This window comes from Triturus cristatus, chromosome 6 (genome assembly GCF_964204655.1).
Source record: "Triturus cristatus chromosome 6, aTriCri1.1, whole genome shotgun sequence".
In the NCBI taxonomy this organism is placed as follows: domain Eukaryota; kingdom Metazoa; phylum Chordata; class Amphibia; order Caudata; family Salamandridae; genus Triturus; species Triturus cristatus.
The window spans coordinates 1,834,245,229-1,834,264,562 of NC_140589.1; the positions used below are offsets into that span (position 1 = coordinate 1,834,245,229).

At 50.6% G+C, this 19,334-nt stretch overlaps 1 protein-coding gene across 1 annotated transcript in view; it reads left to right on the forward strand.

Moving 5' to 3' along the window:
- EMILIN1 (elastin microfibril interfacer 1) overlaps positions 1-19,334 on the forward strand; it is a 153,100-nt gene that overhangs the window by 91,257 nt on the left and 42,509 nt on the right. The gene's annotated exons all lie outside the window — the stretch shown is intronic.

A 19,334-nucleotide genomic window follows, 5' to 3' on the forward strand; every position in this document is an offset into this window, starting at 1 on the left:
TAGCGAAGTCAGGGGCCCTGAGAACAGGGGCCGCACACATGGCCTTTTTCAAGGTGTCAAAAGCTTGTTGACATCCCTCGGTCCAGATCACCCGTCGAGGGTGCTTTTTGGAAGTGAGCTCAGTCAAGGGGGCCACGATGGTTCCGTATCCCTTGACAAAGCGTCGGTAGTAACCAGTGAGGCCCAAGAAGGCCCGAACCTCTGTCTGTGTCTTGGGGGGTTCCCAGGCCATGATGGTTTCGATCTTGGCCTGGAGGGGTTGCACCTTGCCCCGACCCACCAAGTGACCGAGGTACACTACCGACCCCTGCCCGATCTGGCACTTACTGGCCTTGATCGTCAGACCTGCCTGCTGCAAAGCCTGAAGTACGGCCTGAAGGTGACTCAAATGGTCCTCCCAGCTGCGGCTGAAGACAGCGATGTCATCCAGGTACGCAACTGAAAAGGTCTCCATTCCAGAGAGGACCTGGTTCACCAATCGCTGGAACGTAGCAGGGGCGTTCTTGAGCCCGAAGGGCATCACACAGAACTGGTAGTGACCCTTGGGTGTGGAGAAGGCTGACCTTTCCTTGGCTCCATCTGTTAGGGAAATCTGCCAGTACCCAGATGTGAGGTCAAAGGTACTGAGATATTGGGCAGCTCCCAACCGGTCAATGAGCTCATCCGCTCTCGGGATAGGATGAGCATCTGTCTTTGTCACTGAATTCAGTCCTCTGTAATCCACACAGAACCGGAGTTCTGGGGTAGTGCCCGGTGGGGCAGCTTTGGGTACCAGTACCACCGGACTGGACCAAGGACTTCCTGAAGGCTCAATTACTCCTAGCTCTAGCATCTTGGTAACCTCCTCATGGATGCTAGCCTTCACCTTATCCGACAGTCGGTAGGACTTGGACTTCACAGGTGGGCTGTCCCCTGTGTCCACATCATGGGTACACAGATGAGTCCTTCCCGGAATAAGGGAGAACAAGGAAGCAAACTGCTCCAGGACATGGCGACAGTCCTTCCGTTGTTCAGGAGTTAGTGTCGGTGAAAGGATCACTCCCTCCACCGATCCATCCTTCTCTCGGGACGCAAACAGATCGGGAAGAGGTTCACTTTCCTCTTCCTCTGACCCATCAGTCACCATCATTAACGTGACCTCGGGTCTCTCTTGGTGAGGCTTGAGGCGGTTGACATGGAGCACCCGATGGGGCTGCCTGGGGGTCTTAAGATCTACCACGTAGGTAACCTTACCCTTTTTCTCAACCACCTCAAAGGGACCTGACCAGCGATCCTGGAGGGCGCTAAGCTCTCCAGGTTCCATCACCCACACCTTCTGGCCAGGCTCCAGCTCCACCGGGTGAGCGTTTCGGTCATACCATTCCTTCATGACCGTTTGGCTGGCTTCTAGGTTTTCGGAAGCTTGCTTCCACAACCTAGCCATTTGGCTACGAAAGGCCAGCATGTAGCTCACCACATCCGTGGGAAGTTTTCTGGGAGACTTTTCCCATCCTTCCTTCACCAGGCTGAGGGGTCCACGCACAGGGTGCCCGTACAACAATTCGAAGGGGCTGAAGCCCACTCCCTTCTGTGGTACCTCCCTGTACGAAAACAGCAAACAAGGCAGGAGGATGTCCCATTTCCTCCGCAGGCTCTCGGGCAGACTCCGGATCATGCCCTTTAAGGTTTTGTTAAACCTTTCCACCAGACCATTAGTCTGGGGGTGATAAGGAGTGGAGAACCGGTAGGTAACTCCACACTCTTTCCACATAGCCCGCATGTATGCCGACATGAAGTTGGTACCTCTGTCCGACACCACTTCCTTGGGGAATCCCATCCGGGTAAAAATTCCCATAAGGGCCCGTGCCACCGCAGGTGCAGTAATGGTCCTCAGAGGGATAGCCTCTGGGTACCGTGTGGCATGATCCACCAGAACCAGGATAAACCTGTGACCGGCCGATGTTGGTGGATCCAATGGCCCGACAATGTCGATGCCCACCCTTTCAAAGGGGGTACCAACGACAGGCAGTGGTTCCAGGGGAGCTTTCAGCTTCACCCCTGTTTTCCCACTAGCTTGGCAGGTTACACACGTCCTACAAAAAGTATCGGACGTAATCCTCATTTGAGGCCAGTAAAAATGAGGAACAAGTCGAGCAAAGGTCTTATCTTGTCCCAAGTGTCCTGCCAAGGGTATTTCGTGAGCCAGTCCTAATAGGAAGGCTCGGTAACGCTGGGGAACTACCAAGGCCCGGGATGAACCATGCACCGGAGCCTTGGGTTCGCTATACAGGAGTCCATCTTCCCAGTATATGTGGAAGTTCCCCGAATCGTTACCCGCTGCCTGGGCTTCGGCCTGCCGCCGTAAACCCTCAAGGGTAGGGCACTCTTTTTGGGCCCGACAAAACTCTTCCCTAGTAGGTCCTCCCTCCACCTGCCAGTCTGCAGGGGTAGGCAAGCCCTCCAGGGACATTACATCCCCCTCCGTAGACTCCGGGGCCGCCTTGGTGGCCCCATCCACCTTTGGAGGGTCAGATGCCGGGGCAGGCTTTCCCCGTCCCCGTCTACCCTTTCCGGCAGCTGGTTGGGCCTTTGTCCCAGGCTCCAACCTCTGTGAATCCCCTCTTCGGGTGGTCACGGACCGAGTGTGAGCACACGTCCACTCAGGGGTCCCCAACATTTCCATGTGGGCCCTGAACTCAACCTCCTTCCACGCCGAGTGTTCAAGGTCATTTCCCAACAGGCAGTCGACCGGCATGGCAGGGCTGATCGCAACTTGTAGAGGACCCGCAACCCCTCCCCACTCAAAGGGAACCTGGGCCACCGGATAGTGACCCTCTCGGTTGTCAGCCATCACAACCGGGTGGACTACATTGGGGACCACCTGCTCGGGGGACACCAGCTGACTCCTTACCATAGTCATGCTGGCTCCTGTGTCCCTCAGAGCCTCCACCCTCTGGGCATTGATGGTGACCCATTGCCTATACTTAGTAGTATTCGAGGGCATCTGGGTCTTAGGAACCATCTCACAATCCCCTAAGGACACTAAGGTTAGCCCTGCCCACTCACCTCCCTTATCTAGGGGCAACTCCTCCCCGAGCACTACACTCGCCACCCCAGGGGTCTTTCCTCCAATGGGAGGGTGTGGTCTCTTGGAACACTTGGCATCCCCCTTATAGTGCCCAACCTCACCACACTCGTAACATCGGACAACCCTAGGCTGCTGACCACGGTCAGGATAAGGGGGTTTGTGGGGAACAACCTTAGGAGGGAATCCTACTCCCTTCCCTGGTGAACTCTTTTGGGGACCTTTAGAGAACTCCCTCTTTTTGTCTCCCCCCTCTGTCTTCTGGGGGGCGCCCTGTCCAGTCCTTTGGAAATTCCCTCCAGTCCCTTTTGAGGATACCCGGGTACTCGCCCAGATATCCGCCTCCTCCGCAAGCTTCCTGGGATTGGTTAGCTTGCTGTCTACCAGGTGCTGACGCAGCTCTGGAAAACTTTTCTCTAGGAGGTGCTCCTTTAGAATTAAATTGTACAGTCCTTCATAGTCCTTGACATCACTGCCCTGCACCCAGCCCTCTAAGGCCTTCCTGGCGTAGTCCAAGAAGTCCACCCAATTCTGAGTGGACAACTTCTGACTACCCCTAAACCTCTGCCTGAATTTTTCAGGGGTCAGTCCAAATTTCCTTACTAGGGCTACCTTCATAACAGGGTACCGGGTCTGGTCTGGCTGTTCTAGCGCTAACAAGGCATCCCTCCCCACCGGAGGCATATACCTATACAGGCCACCCCCCCACTGGGCTTCAGGGACCCCATGGGCTCTTAGAGAAACCTCATAGGCAGCCAGCCATTTTACAATGTCATCCCCTACGCCATAGCTAGCAACCACGTCTTTGGGCAGGTAGGGCCTGGACTCTCTCGAGACTTCTCTCGGTATGCTGCCACCATTAGGACTACTGGGGGTTCCAAGTTGAAGGACTTTGAGCTCTAACTCTTTTAACTGAAGCTCGTGGAGGAACTTCCTCTCCTCCCTCTCCTTTTCCAACCGGGCCAGATCCATTCTAAGCTGTCTCTCTTCCCTCCGATCAACTAGGTCAGCAGAGGACAGGCTCCCCCCCGAGGCGCTACTTCCCACTCTTGATGGGGCCCTGGACCCCACGTCCATATTACCGCTCCCAGGGGGTAGAAGGACTTCCGGTTCTTCTAGGAGATCTAGTTCTGGTTCTTCTTCCTGTTTCCCGCTAGGGTGGGCCATAACCCAGGCTCTTAAGCTTGCCTGGAGCTCTGTCTTCTTCACCCCTTGCTTAAAGAATACCCCCCGTTCCTGGCAGAACTCCTTCAATTGGGCCGCTGTGTACTCCTCCAGTCTACCCAATTCGAATTCCATTCTATCAGATGGGACCCCAACACAAGTAAAAAGAACTTTACTTCAGAAAGGGAATATACACAGGATAATTTCAAAAAATCCTCCAATTAGAAGACAGTCTGGAGAAAACTCCAGTCAAAACAATACAGTGTAGGTGGTGATGCGCGCAAAACTGCTACCAAGCGGATGCAAGCACTGAATAACGATCCCACCGCTGAGCACCAATCTGTTAGACCTACGTCTAAGGGGGTAGCTTGGCTCAAGTCACTTGGCTCAACACTCCATTTGGCTTTTCATGCCTGCATCCCACTCAGCTCGCAATCCTGCGCCACATCACCCAAAAAGAACACTACACCGATTTTTGTAAAGAGTTATTGTAAACTTTATAACCTTTCTTTTCTGATCAGGGTTCAGTTTTCACTTTGACATTACAATTAAAACCAGTTCATTTCATTTACATTAGAACCTCTCTCCTTTGTCTAAGGTCAAACCTGCACGTTACGGTACTAGATAAACTTGTCTTACTCTACAAGAATCCGCAATTTCACATGACAACAGGGTACCTTGTACTTGCAGAGGAAATGACAATTCACTTCAAACAATACATTTCATACAATGGACTTGTAATTGCCCTTTGAGCTTTTAATCACATTTCGAATGAGCATTTAGTCTCCCTCAAAACATTAATTCCGATGGTTCCCCTCCCAACTACACCACCTGACTCTTATTCTGCCAATCCTATCCAATCTCTGCCTTTTTGGCGCTACCTTGGACTTCACTGTGGCTGGCAACTCATAACATTTACATTAACATGGTATTCAAACTCAAGCTGTCATGGGAGGGGAGGTGGCTTCTCCTAAACACCGAGGGGAAGGACTGTATTCCCCAATGATCAGTCTTGTTTTAACTCAAGTCTCTTTCCCCGTACTATTTGCCAAGCCTGTGTTCCACAGTAACGGAACCTAATGGATATCAGGACATCCCCTACTGCTGCGGCGTACTTCCAGGTGCCCTCCGGGGACTCCTTCCACCTCCCACCTTCTAATGCCCCGCTTACTGTGCTCGCGCCGGTTGTCCCCTCAGTAGTAGCGCTGAATCCGGCACTGAAGGGACCTGATCCAGGGTGACTGAACTCATGGCCCCCGATGGGGAAATCCTGACAGAGTCAGAGGCGTCACTCTAGGCACCCCCCACTGAAGTGCCTCTGACAACGCTGACTCTTCGGCGGGTGTCCTCCGTTGTCGCTGGCCTTTCCCTGACCTTTCCACAGCTATGGGCCCCGGGTCGATCCGAACTCAGTTGTGGGAGGCGCCCGCTGCCTCTAGAATCAGCGTTTCAAACGGGGCGCGGCCTTCCTCAGCTACCGGCAGCAGAGAGGGGCGGTGCTACGGCCCTTCACACGTGATCGGAGGATGCCGGCCTCCAAGCCTGTCGCGTCTCTCTCTTCTCTCAGGCGAACTCCTCACCCGCTCCTCACAGGAAGCCCCACACAAACTCCCCTCCACAGCGAGCCACCTCCAGAGGACAACAGGAGCCCTCCGATCTTGGGGTGGCGGCGGTGATCGTGTCAGGTAGGGTCTCGTAGGGAGGAAGAAAGAAGGGGGGGGGGCAAATTAAGGGTGCCAGGAATTCTTCTGTGCAGCTAGATGAGAGTCCAGAACCCTCTCATTTCCTGGGGATGGACATCGCCCCTCTAGCGGGGGGGTGTTGAGGATAGGGAGACGGTCACAGACTGCTCCTGGACCTCTTTCAAGGAGTCTGACCACTGGACCTCCAGATAACGCTGGTCACCAGATCTCCGACTGCGTTCAGGGCCCGGTCGCAAGGTTAGGGATGATGTCACCAGGAGTGGAAATCTATGCAGGCCCTTAAACCTGTCCGTTCCTTTTCCAGCACAACCACCTCCTCACACAGGCGCCTTCCTCCTGTTTGCCACGCAGTCCACTCTAACCTAAAATGGCTGCCCTCCTGCCACCTCTATTTATCACCTTGGGCCTGACTTGCCAGAAGGGCCCAGAAGGTTCCGGAACCTCTCATGGCAAGTCATGGCCCAGGTGTCAAAGTGACAGTTGGAGCCACCATTTTGCGCATCTCACCTCTCTCATCTATTCTCCTCAGAGGAGCACCTTGCGTCTTTCCCTCAAGGGATGAGGAAGAGGCGCCCAGAACCTCTACAACAACACCTAAAAAAAAATATGGTAGACAGAAAAATGAGAAGGGGACAAGGGATAAAAATAATAAAATGAGGAGGGAACTGCCAAAGGGCTGACAGGTCTAACACGCTGCATATACTCGATTCGGGGGAATCGTGCCTTCTGATTCTTCTTGACCTCTCTGCAGCCTTTGACACTGTTAATCACAACATCTTCCTTAACACTCTTCAACAGAGAATAGGAGTGGAAGGCAAAGTGCTTAAATGGTTTGCCTCATTCCTCTCGGACAGATCCCAAATGATCAAGATTGCGAACAGTCTCTCGTCTCCACTGGTGATTGGTCAAGGCGTCCCTCAAGGTTCCATCCTTGCACCCACTCTGTTTAATCTCTATCTGGAACCATTAGGGAACCTCCTAAGCAAATCTGGAATCCTCTACCATCTCTAGATCTCTCACTACTCAACTCTACTTTCAACTCTATTCACAACTGGATGTTAGTTCATCGACTCATTCTCAATCCCTCCAAAACTGAATTCCTCCTCCTATCTACCTCTCTCTCCCCGCCTCCTGTTCAATCCTGGATGGATCAGCTGAATTTACTCAACAGTAAGCCCATCATTGTCGACTGCGCTAAATCCCTAGGTGTCATACTTGACAAAAGACTCAACCTAATTCCACACATCAACTCCATTGCCAAGAACGCACGTTATCAGCTGCGCCTTCTGTGGGGGATTCATCGATTCTTCCCGGAGAAAGACCTAAAAACCTTGGTCCAATCACTAGTTCTCTCTAGACTGAATTATTGTAATTCTCTTCTGACTGGCCTTCCCAAATCTCACCTCTTCCCCCCTTAAATCCGTCCTCCATTCAGCAGCTCGCTTCATTTCAGGGTCCAAACGAAGTGACCACATCACTCCTATCCTGTCTTCTCTCCGATGGCTTCCCATCGAGGCTAGAGCTATTTACAAAACGGCTTGCATCACCGACAAAGCCTTGCACTCTTCCTCCCCTCGCTATCTGGCGAACAAACTGAAATTTTCTGGAGGCTTGAGACCTCTCGGAATGTGGAAAAGCTTCTGCTTGAGCCCCCCTCCTTCAATAGGGAAAAATCGATGGCTCAATCGTTCTCAGGTAGTGCGGTGAGAATCTGGAACTCGCTTCCTCCATTGCTCTGTGCCACCACCTCCATCCGGATCTTCAAAGCTGACCTCAAATCTCTTCTATTCCAAAGACACTTTCAGAACTAATTCCTTCATTCGCAAACCCCGCCAGGAAGTTCGTTAGTCATTGTAAATTGCTGTGTTTGATATTGTGTTCTTGCCTTCTATGTTTTTCCCTACCTCCTCTTGCCTGCTGTGTTTGATACTGTGTCCTGCTATTTTTGTAACGTTCTATTTTGTAACATTTCGCTCATGTAACATAACTGGTTCTATCGTACAGCGGTCTGACACCTTCGGGTAAAGTCTGCGCTTTATAAAAATGCATTAAATAAATAAATTCAGTGGTTTCAGCTTTAGTCCAGTGGGATCCTGGGAGCAGACCGCAGCCCTCGTGGAGCTGGAACCACCAGCCATGCCCCCGGTAGACAGGGTCTCACCAGCAGGATGGCATCCGGCCTCATTTTATACCATGGAATGACTTTGGGGACTACTCAGTCCATAACCTTGCGCGGGTGCAGCGCAGGTGCCGCAGGTAGGGGGCGCAATCACAGACAACCACTCTCATGGTACATGCTGCTGGGTCTTTTATGTGGAACCTTAGAATTGTAATTGCATTTATATAGCGCTTACTACCCCTGACGAGGCGTCGAAGCGCTTTAAGGCGAGTAGCACGCTACTCTGCAACCCTTAAAGGATTAGGGGTGGGTTAGTATAGGGAAAATATATGTTAATTTGAGCGGTGGACATGTGACTCTGCAGAACTATTCTGAACTCTGACTCGGGGCAAGCGTGCAGTGCCACCCTCAGACTCCCTCATCGGAGGCCAATACCCTCCAACACAAACCTCAGTTTGATAAGAGAGGAGAAAAAGAGCTCAGAGCTTCCAGTGTTCACTCCTTGCTTTGCACCTCACCTCATCAGCAAATAAAAGACTAAGGAGGGGCGTGGCAGAACCACGGGTCCGCCCTGTCATGACATCAGGTATATATATAGGTGTTGTGGTAATTGCAGCTAGGATGAAAGGATTTTCAGGCCTTCAGCAAAATTACATTTTACCACTTTGGCGCTCCCGTCTTCTGGTGGTCGCCTAAGTCGGATGCCTTGCAGTGCTCTAATGTAGTGCCAGCCCAGCCTTGCTACGAATGACATTGCCACCTACCTGCAGTCCACTGTCCACAATGGACCTCTATGTAGGGCCCGCTAAAGAGATTGTGAGTCCAGGGTAGTTCTTTGCTCGCTGAGCCACCACGCGCATGTCTTCATGGGAGAGCTGGAGCTCTGCTCCTAGCTGAGCTGAGATGAAAGCGCTGCAATGGTTGTTATTCTGCTCTAGGCGCCAAGTCTATATATAAAACGTTCTAAGAAAAGGAGTCCTCACCTTGTTTGCTTCTGGTTCCTGAACTAATATTTTGCGCCCCTTGAATCCAGAAAAGGCACCTGTAGTTTCAAAGCCATACAAGCCCTCCTGTAAAAGAGGCGCTTAAAGCCAAGCAACACAGCCAGGAAGAGGTTCCGCGCCGTGCACGGATTCATTTACCATCCAGTCAGTGTATTACTCCGCAGTCCGTGTATTCATCCGCACTGAGTCGGCCATCTGTTACGCGCACGTGCGCCGCCGTGAACTTGTCCAGCCGGTGAGCATTGGGCCTCGCCGGTTCACTGCCGCGAGGATAGACAAACAGTGCCCTAAGTTAGTATATTTAGGTACTCTGCCAGTGAGGTCTGGTGCACGAGTGGCCCCCAGGACTGCTCCACACTCGAGCATCTGTGAATACTCCCCCAGCCAGCTCGTCCGCAGCTCACTCAGTGCCACTCACACGTCTAATTTTGGTCAGTCGGCTGCACCCAGGCCTCACCGGCCGGGCTCCCAGAAGGCTTCCCTCTCTCAATGGAAGCGTGCAAGGCGGACTCTTCATTGTCCTTGCATCGTCTTCACACAGCTCAGCACAACCAGCACCTTCCCAGTAGATGCGTTTCTCTGTTGATGTGCAGGGTGGTACTCAAGGAACGCCGCCCTGGGCGCTGGCCCCACCAATGCGGACCTCAGAGCCGAAGTAACACCATTGGCTGGCACTGGGGTCTACTCCAGGAGTTGGGTACGGGTGCGTGGGGCTCCGGGTGGGTGAGAACCAGCCATGACTTCATTCGTGGCCAGGGCGGCCTTGTGGTACGCAGGGTAAATAAATGCAGGCCTATCACGAAGCGGGGCCCGCGGGCGCCCACATTAGGGTCCACTACCACCCTCTCCGTAAACCAGCGCCATGTGTTGAAAAGCTTGACCCTGTGCGAGGCCAGGGTCCGCCTGCGGAGGTTCCTCTCCCCAGATACTTCAGGACACAATGCCGGTGTCCAGCCGCCATCAGCACCGGCTCATTCACAGCGAGTGATACCTGGAGAGGGGGCGCCAGCCTTGACAGGTGGATTAAAGGGCCCCTGTGCTGGCTGTCACCAGAGCCACCGAGGAGGGTCTGATCCCACGTTCAACAAAAGACAACCTGCGGCCGGCTCCTGCGGGGCTTTGAGCCCCGCTGCCCAAGCAGAGCCATGCACTCACCCTTGACTGAGTTCATTTCCCTCTAATCCCCCCACACGCCTCTTCGAGGACCTCTTCCGCCCCCGCCCCTCTGGGTCTGGGAAAGATAAGAGCCTTTGGTCAAACAGGGGCGCTCCTGTCTACTTTTTACTCATTAATAGAAAAGTCGCTGTATCCGGCAATGCAGAAACCTGCAGCCCCGGGGAAAACGCGGGAATCTGTCTCTTTAAATCTAAACTGATGCTCAGTCACGATAAAGGTGGATGAAACAACAAACAAACAGGGCGAGCCGAGCCAAGGGACTGGATCGAAGAGCCGGTGCACGAGCCGAGCCTTGAAAACAGCTGGCATTTGAATCATGAAACAGACGTGATGTAAAAATATAATACAGTCCCTCGGATATTTACAGAAGTGTGCCCTTTTAGTTACCCTCTGAACACCGCCCATAGTTGTGTCCTTCGAGTCCCGGCGCGGCTCAATATCCGGTAATTGTGGGGGAAATCACATGCCCCTGAATGAGTGTATCCTTAACTGGTGCTACAAGCACCGGTGCCGAGGATTAGGTGCCGGCGCTGACTACATAGATTCCTTGGGTTTGTGACTCAATGCTGGTCTGGGGTGGTCTGGGAGCTGCTGACGTGGCAGCCTTTCTTCTGGAGCAACCCTTGCCCGGAGAGAGCTGTGAGGGGCTGTGATATGAGGCTTGTTGGTCCTATAACAGGGATTTCAAACTCCAGGGATTAGGGCATCTGTTGCCAGTATCCGCCCTGGGGAGGGTGATGCTGCAGAGAAAGTTGGGTTGGACTCATGCTACGGTGCTGGGGTTCCTCGTCCTGTTTTAGCCACTCAGCGCCGCCAACCACTGAAAGTATTTCGCCAAAAGCACAGGGAAAGGGGAAGTGACATCATACATCCTGTGATCCACTAATAACATCAGAGGAAGCCATATTCTATGACCTTTGACTGTAAAAACATCATAGAAAAGTGACATCCCACAGTCCTTGGCCCGGAAGAAAACGCAGTGATTAAAATGTCATATATGTATTATGTATATATATATATTTTTAAACTGTATATGGCAGCAGATGAAATCCGGGCACTGGACTTCCAAGGGTGAGCACTGGGGTGGCACATGCATCTCTAGGTAGCCCCTGAATGACCTCTGTGGCGTCAGTGACCTTGAGGCTTCAGCTCATGAGTTACCATCTGATGTCTCACAGCCAGTGGCTCATGACATATCCTGCAGACCTTGAGGCTTCAGCTCATGAGTTACCTTCTGATTCCTCCCAGCCAGTGGCTCATGACATATCCTGCAGACCTTGAGGCTTCAGCTCATGAGTTACCTTCTGATGTCTCCCAGCCAGTGGCTCATGACATATCCTGCAGACCTTGAGGCTTCAGCTCATGAGTTACCTTCTGATTCCTCCCGGCCAGTGGCTCATGAAATATCCTGTACCCTTCGTCCTATGGCTGCCGGGCTCAGGGCATGTGTCTCTATTAATAATGGGAAATGTGTAACTATGTCACTTGAAACGTGTGACATCACCCTGACCTTTGTAACCAATGTCACTCACCTCTCGCCTTGCAGCACCCAGACATACTCACTGTGACCATCTCCATGTTGCTGTACATTCCATCCATAGGCCTCTGTGCCTAGGAGTAGGTTTGCAGTGTACATAGTACAAACAAAATTAAAATAAACAGAGTTGTGATCCCTCCTGCACGTGACGCGCCATTGTTCAATGTGCACCTTGTTGCCAATATTCTATTTGTACCCATAAAAGAGGTTCTGAAGTAAGTAAACATGGCTTTGTTAGCGCAAGGAATGCTTTATAATGTAAGTAGTACAGTGGTCCTTGGCAGTGATGAAATATAGCGGTAATGTAAGCAGTGTGCACGTGGTCTTGAGAGCCAATCCCAGGAGGCCATCTCCTCATGCTCACTCCCGCTCCATCTGAAAGCTGCCGGAGCGGCCCCGGGAGGTGGACACTACCGGCCAGCTGTGATGAGGTCACCTACCTGGCCGCCCTCCATGAACAACACTCCAGGGCGTGGAAGTAATATCTCGCGCCGCAGGCTCCCGCCGCGAACAAATCCTGCAGCTACAATCGCAGCGTGGTCATTATTCTTGTCGTGCTAAACGAGGGCTCTGCTCCCCACTTACACTGACCCTGCTCGTTGACTTTGGGTAGCTCAGTGGGATTGTAATGACTCTTTAGTGATAATGTGATACTCATTACAAAGTGCTTTGTAGAAAGTGAAATAGCGCCTGCCCCCGCGGAGCAAGTGATTATGGATGGCTTTCTAAACATGTAGGTGATATTGTCTGCAGCTGTGGGCAATAACAGCTGCTAAGAACCTGCTCCCACAAAGGAGGCCTGGAGCCCATCTCAGCACAGGCTCAGATGTACACTCCAGTCTCACACGTGACCTCACACTAGTGGGCAGTGATGTTTCCTCAACCTGTCCTATATATGAGGGATCTAGCAAGCTTTCACCACCATTCACGTCCTTGGGTTTCCACAGACCCACGAGTGCTGCCCCTCAACCCACCTCTTTCCATTAAGGCGCTAGTGGTCAAGGGGTCTAGTTCACCGCTTGGGACAAGCCATGAGGTGTCGAAGGGCTGCAGTGGAACCGGTGACTGGTGCAGGGGCGAGGCACCATCATAGCGGGCACGCAGGCATACAGCCGCTCCATTCTGATAGTCAGAGCGGCTACAAACATACTGCAATGCCAATGAGGGTAGAAGGTGGCCAAAGTGGCAGATAACTTCATATTCCATTCAGGACCTCCTCCGTGCCACCTGCCACGCCCATCGCGGAGGATACCCAGAACAAAAGTGGCTCATTCCTTCCGGAGTGGTCGTCAGTAAACGGTGTAGGCTGTCAGACCTCTGTGTTGCCCTTCTGTTGTCCTCTGCCATGGATCTGGGGGCTGATATTAAAATAATGGGGTCCCCAGGTTCGGTTTCATCTTTATGCTGGGTGTAGGGACCAGCTTTCTTGTAAAGGAGAGATCTTCCATGACCTCATAAGTGAAGACGGTTGCTGCATTCGCCCTCCGAAACTCCTTTATAATGGGGTAAAGGGCTATTCTTGCCAAGGGGACACTTCTCAGTTCCTTGTAAGACTCGTGTGCTTAGAATGGATTTAACTTCAAGCCTGTCTACCTCTTGTCAACGTGACAACGCTTCAAGATGGCCGCCAGCAAAGAGGTATCGATGGAGCAGACCTCTTTCAAAGATGGCTGCCTCCAGGGATGTTGTCCCCTCTCTGTGTTTAGTTTGCTTTATCATGGTTCTAGCTGGCCTCAGCCAAATTCAAGGTATTTGAAGACTATGGTGATTTGAGTGAGGAGTGTTTATACAGGGGTCCTCAAAGAAGTAAAACCTCTGGGACTAGAAGGAAAAGCTCTAGAAGGAATTTGGAGAAGCCGGCACTCAGAGAGGCCGCAATGCGGCGTCCATGCTGATTCTCTTGCTAAGACATTTCCAAACAAGGGGCAGAAACATAGAGTTAAAGACTCCAGGAAGATCTTGTTTCCCTTGAGTCAGTCTCAAGCTAAACTTGGGGAAGTTCCAGTGTAAATGTAATAATGGGGGCTTTGTCAAAGAACTCCAAACATAGGGCCTTCAACAGCAAGACAGTGCACAGTGGACACCTTCAAGGGGCAGGAGCACATGAACGTACCAACCGGGCTCAGCCTGGTGTCGCGCGGAACCCGGGAGGTGTAAAATCACAACCTCTTGTAAGCGCCATGCGCGTTCCAATTTAAGTAATGGAATTGCTTCTGCGGGGTCTTGATGAATAATGCAATGTACTATTTCATATGATGACAGTCATGCATTTGTCACACTGGATGTAACACAATTGCCTCGAACAGTTATGATGAAATAACTCCTTTTTTGATGTATGTATGTATGTATGTGGTATTTGTATTGTGTGAACCTAGCATAAAGGCAACGGAGTGCTTCACAGCGTCAAAAGCAAAAATCCAGTCGAGTGATTCGAGAGAGAGCTCAGTTCTGAGATTTATTCCACTATAAACAATGAAAATGTTTCTATGATCTATGAAGTAACCCAACATAAGAAGAGTGAAAATACACCATAACAAAACCATAAATGCCACCGTGATCCATAAATAGTTAAGAATAAGGAACAATGTCATTAAGTCCATGTCCACAATATTGTGCATAGAAATGTGCATAAAATTGTCCACGAGACGCATGTTGACCTGTTGGCTTTCAGGCCACACCCGCTCCTGTCACGGCCATTACACTTGTCGGTCGGAACACAGGCTCCCATTGAAGTCAATGGGAGTCGGACCGAACGGTGTTCGGAAGCATCGTAATCGGTCGGTCGGACTCCTCAAATCTGATTCGGTCAGAAACCATTCCGAGACCGAGTCGGTCAGAATGGTCCTGACCGACATCATAATCGGCCCCTAAGTGTGCTTTGGTGGGAGTCTGGGAGGTCTAAGTGATGGTCCATACTTATGACACTGCTCGCCCGTGCTTCAGGGCCTGCCCCTTCTGATTCCTGCTCATCTGATCACAATCCCAGGCTTTTCACATCCTCCTTTGGGAATTCAGTCTCTCCTTGAACTTTTGCCAGGAGATGATCCACATCCAGGGTGGCCTATTACCCCGGAAGGATACTTCTGCTTCTCTGGTGTTCGTCTTCCGCCAGCTGCTCTCCATCCAGGTCTCAAGCTCTGTCAGACAACCAAATGCGGCTTCCTGTTCCACAGTCTGTGGAGTGCAAGGAGAAACCTGGGGACCAGAAACATAGTGCACCTTTGTGTTTAGGAAAGAGGACACGTGGCTGATCGGAGCAGCGTACTCACTGCTGTTTGTATTATATGGTTTATTAAAGAGCGTTTATCTCTTCTGGTTTAACGTTTTACACATTATGAAAGTGTCAGTGCACACAAATCTGCATGAGGGTGAAAGTGGAACCTGTGATGTTATCAAACTAGAAATGGACTTAGGGGCATATTTACGAGCCCTTGCGCCGCCGCAGCTGCACTTTTTGTGACGCTTCGGCAGCGCAAAGACACAAAAAAGGCACGTTCCTGCACAGAAACAATACAGAGAGGCGTTTTCCTCTTTCTATGTGAATGCAGCATACATGGAAAGAGAAATAAAGTTATTTCTCCTCGTTACGCCTCACCTCTGGAGGCGTAAGGTTTTGGCGCATCCCCAGATTTACATGGTTTTTGTAATCTGGGGCAGCATCAAAGTCCATGTGTGTTGTGTGGGGAAACCCACTGCAGCGCCCATGGAACGCATCCCCAGCGCAGAGTAAGACAACGCAGCGCTTTGCGCTGCCTTCCTTACTCCATATCTATGAGGCCATTCAAAGTTAGACTAAGCGGCTTAGCGTGGCCTCTTAAATATGATCGGGTGGTTTGCCCTGCCGCAGCGTCACACTGTGTGCAGCTGCTGTACACCCTCTTTGCTCTGTTTAGTAAAGTCCACCCATCCTCGTCAGCGTACACACTGGGAGTTGTACAGACAGCTGCGGCCTGTGCAGGTGCGAGCAGTGTGGCCGAGGGGAGGGGAGGGGGCGATTTCAAATGACGACCACGAGGGAAAATGAATTATTTATTTAATTTTCTCTCGTGGTCGTCTGTCGAATCCCCCAACCCGGCCCCACTGCTCTTAACTGCGCAGGCCGCGGCTGCCTATAGACACGTGCCATTCAGTTCTTTACACCACATGCCACCGGCCTATCATTAAATATTCACAATAAAAGAATTTTTCAGACAGTTTACACTCGCACATAGAGAGCAGGCGCAGAAGCACCGCCCTGAAGGAGAGAGTTAGCAGTGGAAATATAAAAACACTCCAAATGACACCCATTTTACACAAGCCGCCCAGATCATCCCTGGGGGGCAAACTGATATGTTTGGTCCTTTTTTCCCAGTAATTTGGTGGCGCCACCTGATGGCTAGATTTCTGTAAGCACCAGTCATGACCTTTGCTTTCATTGCGAGAGACATTAGCTGTTTATGCCTGAGACATGCAGGCTAGCAGCACTGCGCATGTGCAGCGAGAAGGGCAGGTGCGGAAGTGTTAGGACACCCCAGACATGCAGGTTTTCACTAGGTTATGTCACACCAAGGACATACTTGTCGACATTTTGTGACCCAATAGAGGTAGGCTTTTCATGTTTCAAAATGACTAAGTAGCATGATGATGATGTCACCATCAATGACGTCCGGTGGCCTATCCCCTCTGTCCCTGTGATGTCATCATATCAAATGACAGCACGTCCCTGCCTGGCATGCTGAGGGTCAGTGGCTGGTGAGAGATGCCCACCTCTGCTCTATTCAAGAGAAACGATTATCAGAAGGGGGAGGGGCGGGGCCGCACATCTGCAATATGCAAATGCGAGCAGTGGCTGCACGTCTGCATTATCAGTGACCCAGACAGTGTATTTATGTACATTCCAGGGTGTCTGTGACAAAAAAAGCCATGAAATGAGCGCTGTCAAAGGGTCCGATTCACAGAACTAACAAGACAAAATCCTAAACTTACTACTTTTGGTATTCACAGAAGTTAGGATTTTGTCTTAAGTCTGTCTTAAGACAAACTTAAGACAGACTTAAGACAAACTTAAGACAGACTTAAGACAGACTTAAGACAAACTTAAGACAACCTTAAGACAAAATCCTAACTTAAGTCTGTCTTAAGTCTGTCTTAAGTTTGTCTTAAGTCTGTTTTAAGTCTGTCTTAAGTCTGTGTTAAGTTAAGACAAAATCCTAACTTCTGTGAATACCAAGAGTAGTAAGTTTAGGATTTTGTCTTAAGTTAGTTCTGTGAATCGGGCCCTAAGACTTTTTATGGGATTTTTACATAATTAATGTCTAACAGCTCGGAAGTAATGGCAAAGCAGTTTCTGTGTGAAGGTGCCGGAGTTTGAATGGGCAGAGCCTGGAGGAGACAACACCTTCAGATCACACATGGTGACTGTATGTGCTTACAGACCTGAGAATGTCAAGTCACAGAGCCCATGTGTACCGGATAGCTGGAGACAGATGCTATCAGATTGCAGGTCGCAGCAGGCTTTAAAAGGCAGTAGAGATGTGATTGAACGTCGGTAGGCGCCAGGAAGCTGTACACTGTGGTACCCTGCAGCCTAGCTCGGCGGGTTTGGCCAGTGTGCCTTAGACATGGAGGGTCTGCAGACAACCGTTCTTTTCTTGATTCACCAGCAGGTTTCTCCTGTAGTCTTGGGTACATGACAGGGAGCCGGTAGGAACGAGAAGGAACAAGTATAGCGCTTTATCACTCATTTAAATAAACAGTTCTAGGAGCTGAAGCTCTGGCTTTGTTTACATTTTCGACCAGTGTGGTTACAAGATTTCCTGGGGTCCTTACAATGCATGGTGGGATGAGGCCTGTAGGAGCACATGACCCTGGTGCACACATGCCTACTAACCTCCTACACCAGTCACTACTGACCCTGGGCAGAATGCTGTGGGTGAAGCACAGAACTGGATAACTCTAGGTATGTGGGGTCCGATTAAACACCCAGGCAGGTCCTATGAAGTCATGGGATGGGGGGGTGGAGCCCGTATTGTGTCCACTCAACTCTGGGGCATCCTGCAGTCTGTTCAGTGGCACCCAGGCCTCTAAATGTACCCACACCATGATCAGGGTTAGTGGGTACCCCAACATGCTAAAACCACCTCTACCTCAAAACCCACTGTGGGACTCACTAACTGCAGCCTCTGAAATGAGGAGTGGCCGAGGGTAGTTATGGGGTGCACTGGACGGGGCTATGTCCTACAGAGGAACCTGAACAGACAAAAACCTTTACAGAGAAAGCATGCAGAGAAAGCGGAACCAAGCCAAGGTATTTTAGTCACTCCAATTAAAGATCAAACCTGTCAAAGAAGGGATATATTGATCCAGTATTAATGTTATTTATATCGGGGATAAGGCTAGGGGTACGTTTAGCGATAGGATTAGAATAAATTAGGTTTAGTGTTACAGATGGAAATGGGCGAGGGTAACAGTTTTGGTTGTTAAATTAGAGCCTCGATTTAAGGTCGGGATTGTGGTGAGGTTAAGGCCAACGGTTAGGGTCAGGACTCAGTTTAGAGGGGGCTTTGGGGTTCGGGAGGGGGTTCATAACAGGGAAGATTTACCAGAGAGGGAATTAAATACTTTTTAAATTGTAAAATAGTTTGCTGTGGCAGTCTTGCTCCAGGAGGCCTTCTGAAGTGAGCTCAAAATGTTACGTTGAGGTTTGTCTGTGGTGCTTTCTCTTTATTGGTGAGTTTTTCGAAACAACATTTTCTTTACAGTGATGTCTCCCAAAGGGTATATCTCTGTTGATGTATTCCTTATAAGGACAGGACATAAGTCCACGCTCAGGCTGAGCTGCCCCTTGAGGACAGGGAACCTCTTTCTCAATCAGGCTTCTCTTGGTGAAGCGGGGTAACGCAGAAACATAGAAAACACCTTATTCTGAGGGCCAACTCCAAATGCAGATAGGCATATGCCGGAATTGTCTCAGGGATGGGAACGTTTTTTCCAGTGTTTTTAGGTTAACACCTGCTTCCATCTGCTCGAGGCCTGGAGGGGTGTGCTATCATCTTTAACGTAAAGTAGTTTGCACTTTAGACGTGGTCGTTACTTGAGTATGTTAGCTACTTTGAGAGAATGTGTATTCTCTCTTCCTAGACCCGTATTGCCTACTGGAACGTTTCTTGGAAGACACAGTGGTCAATAAAGCAATCATGCCCCAAATAATACTGCCTGTACAGACCTGAGCTTAGAGAACTACCTCGCCCTTGCGATATGGGTCTGTGCACCCCGAGTTCCTTGGGGTGCAGGAGACTCACTCCTTGATATTTCTGCACCCAGCCCCTACGTACAGCTCTTCTCGGCTGTGGCACTACCCAGGTTTCCAAGCCCTTACCTGTAGGATTCAGAAGCAATCAATTGCCAATATTTTATAAGTTGCCTTCGCGTGCGTGCGTGTCTCTTAAAAAAAAAACTCCCATACCCAGTGGGCTAGTAAACATCTAGGTCGGCAAATAAAATGCTGACTACACCATAATAACTTCAATGTTGGGGGACTAGTCCTTTTGATTGAGATGCTTTCAAAATATGTTTAAGTGAGCATGGC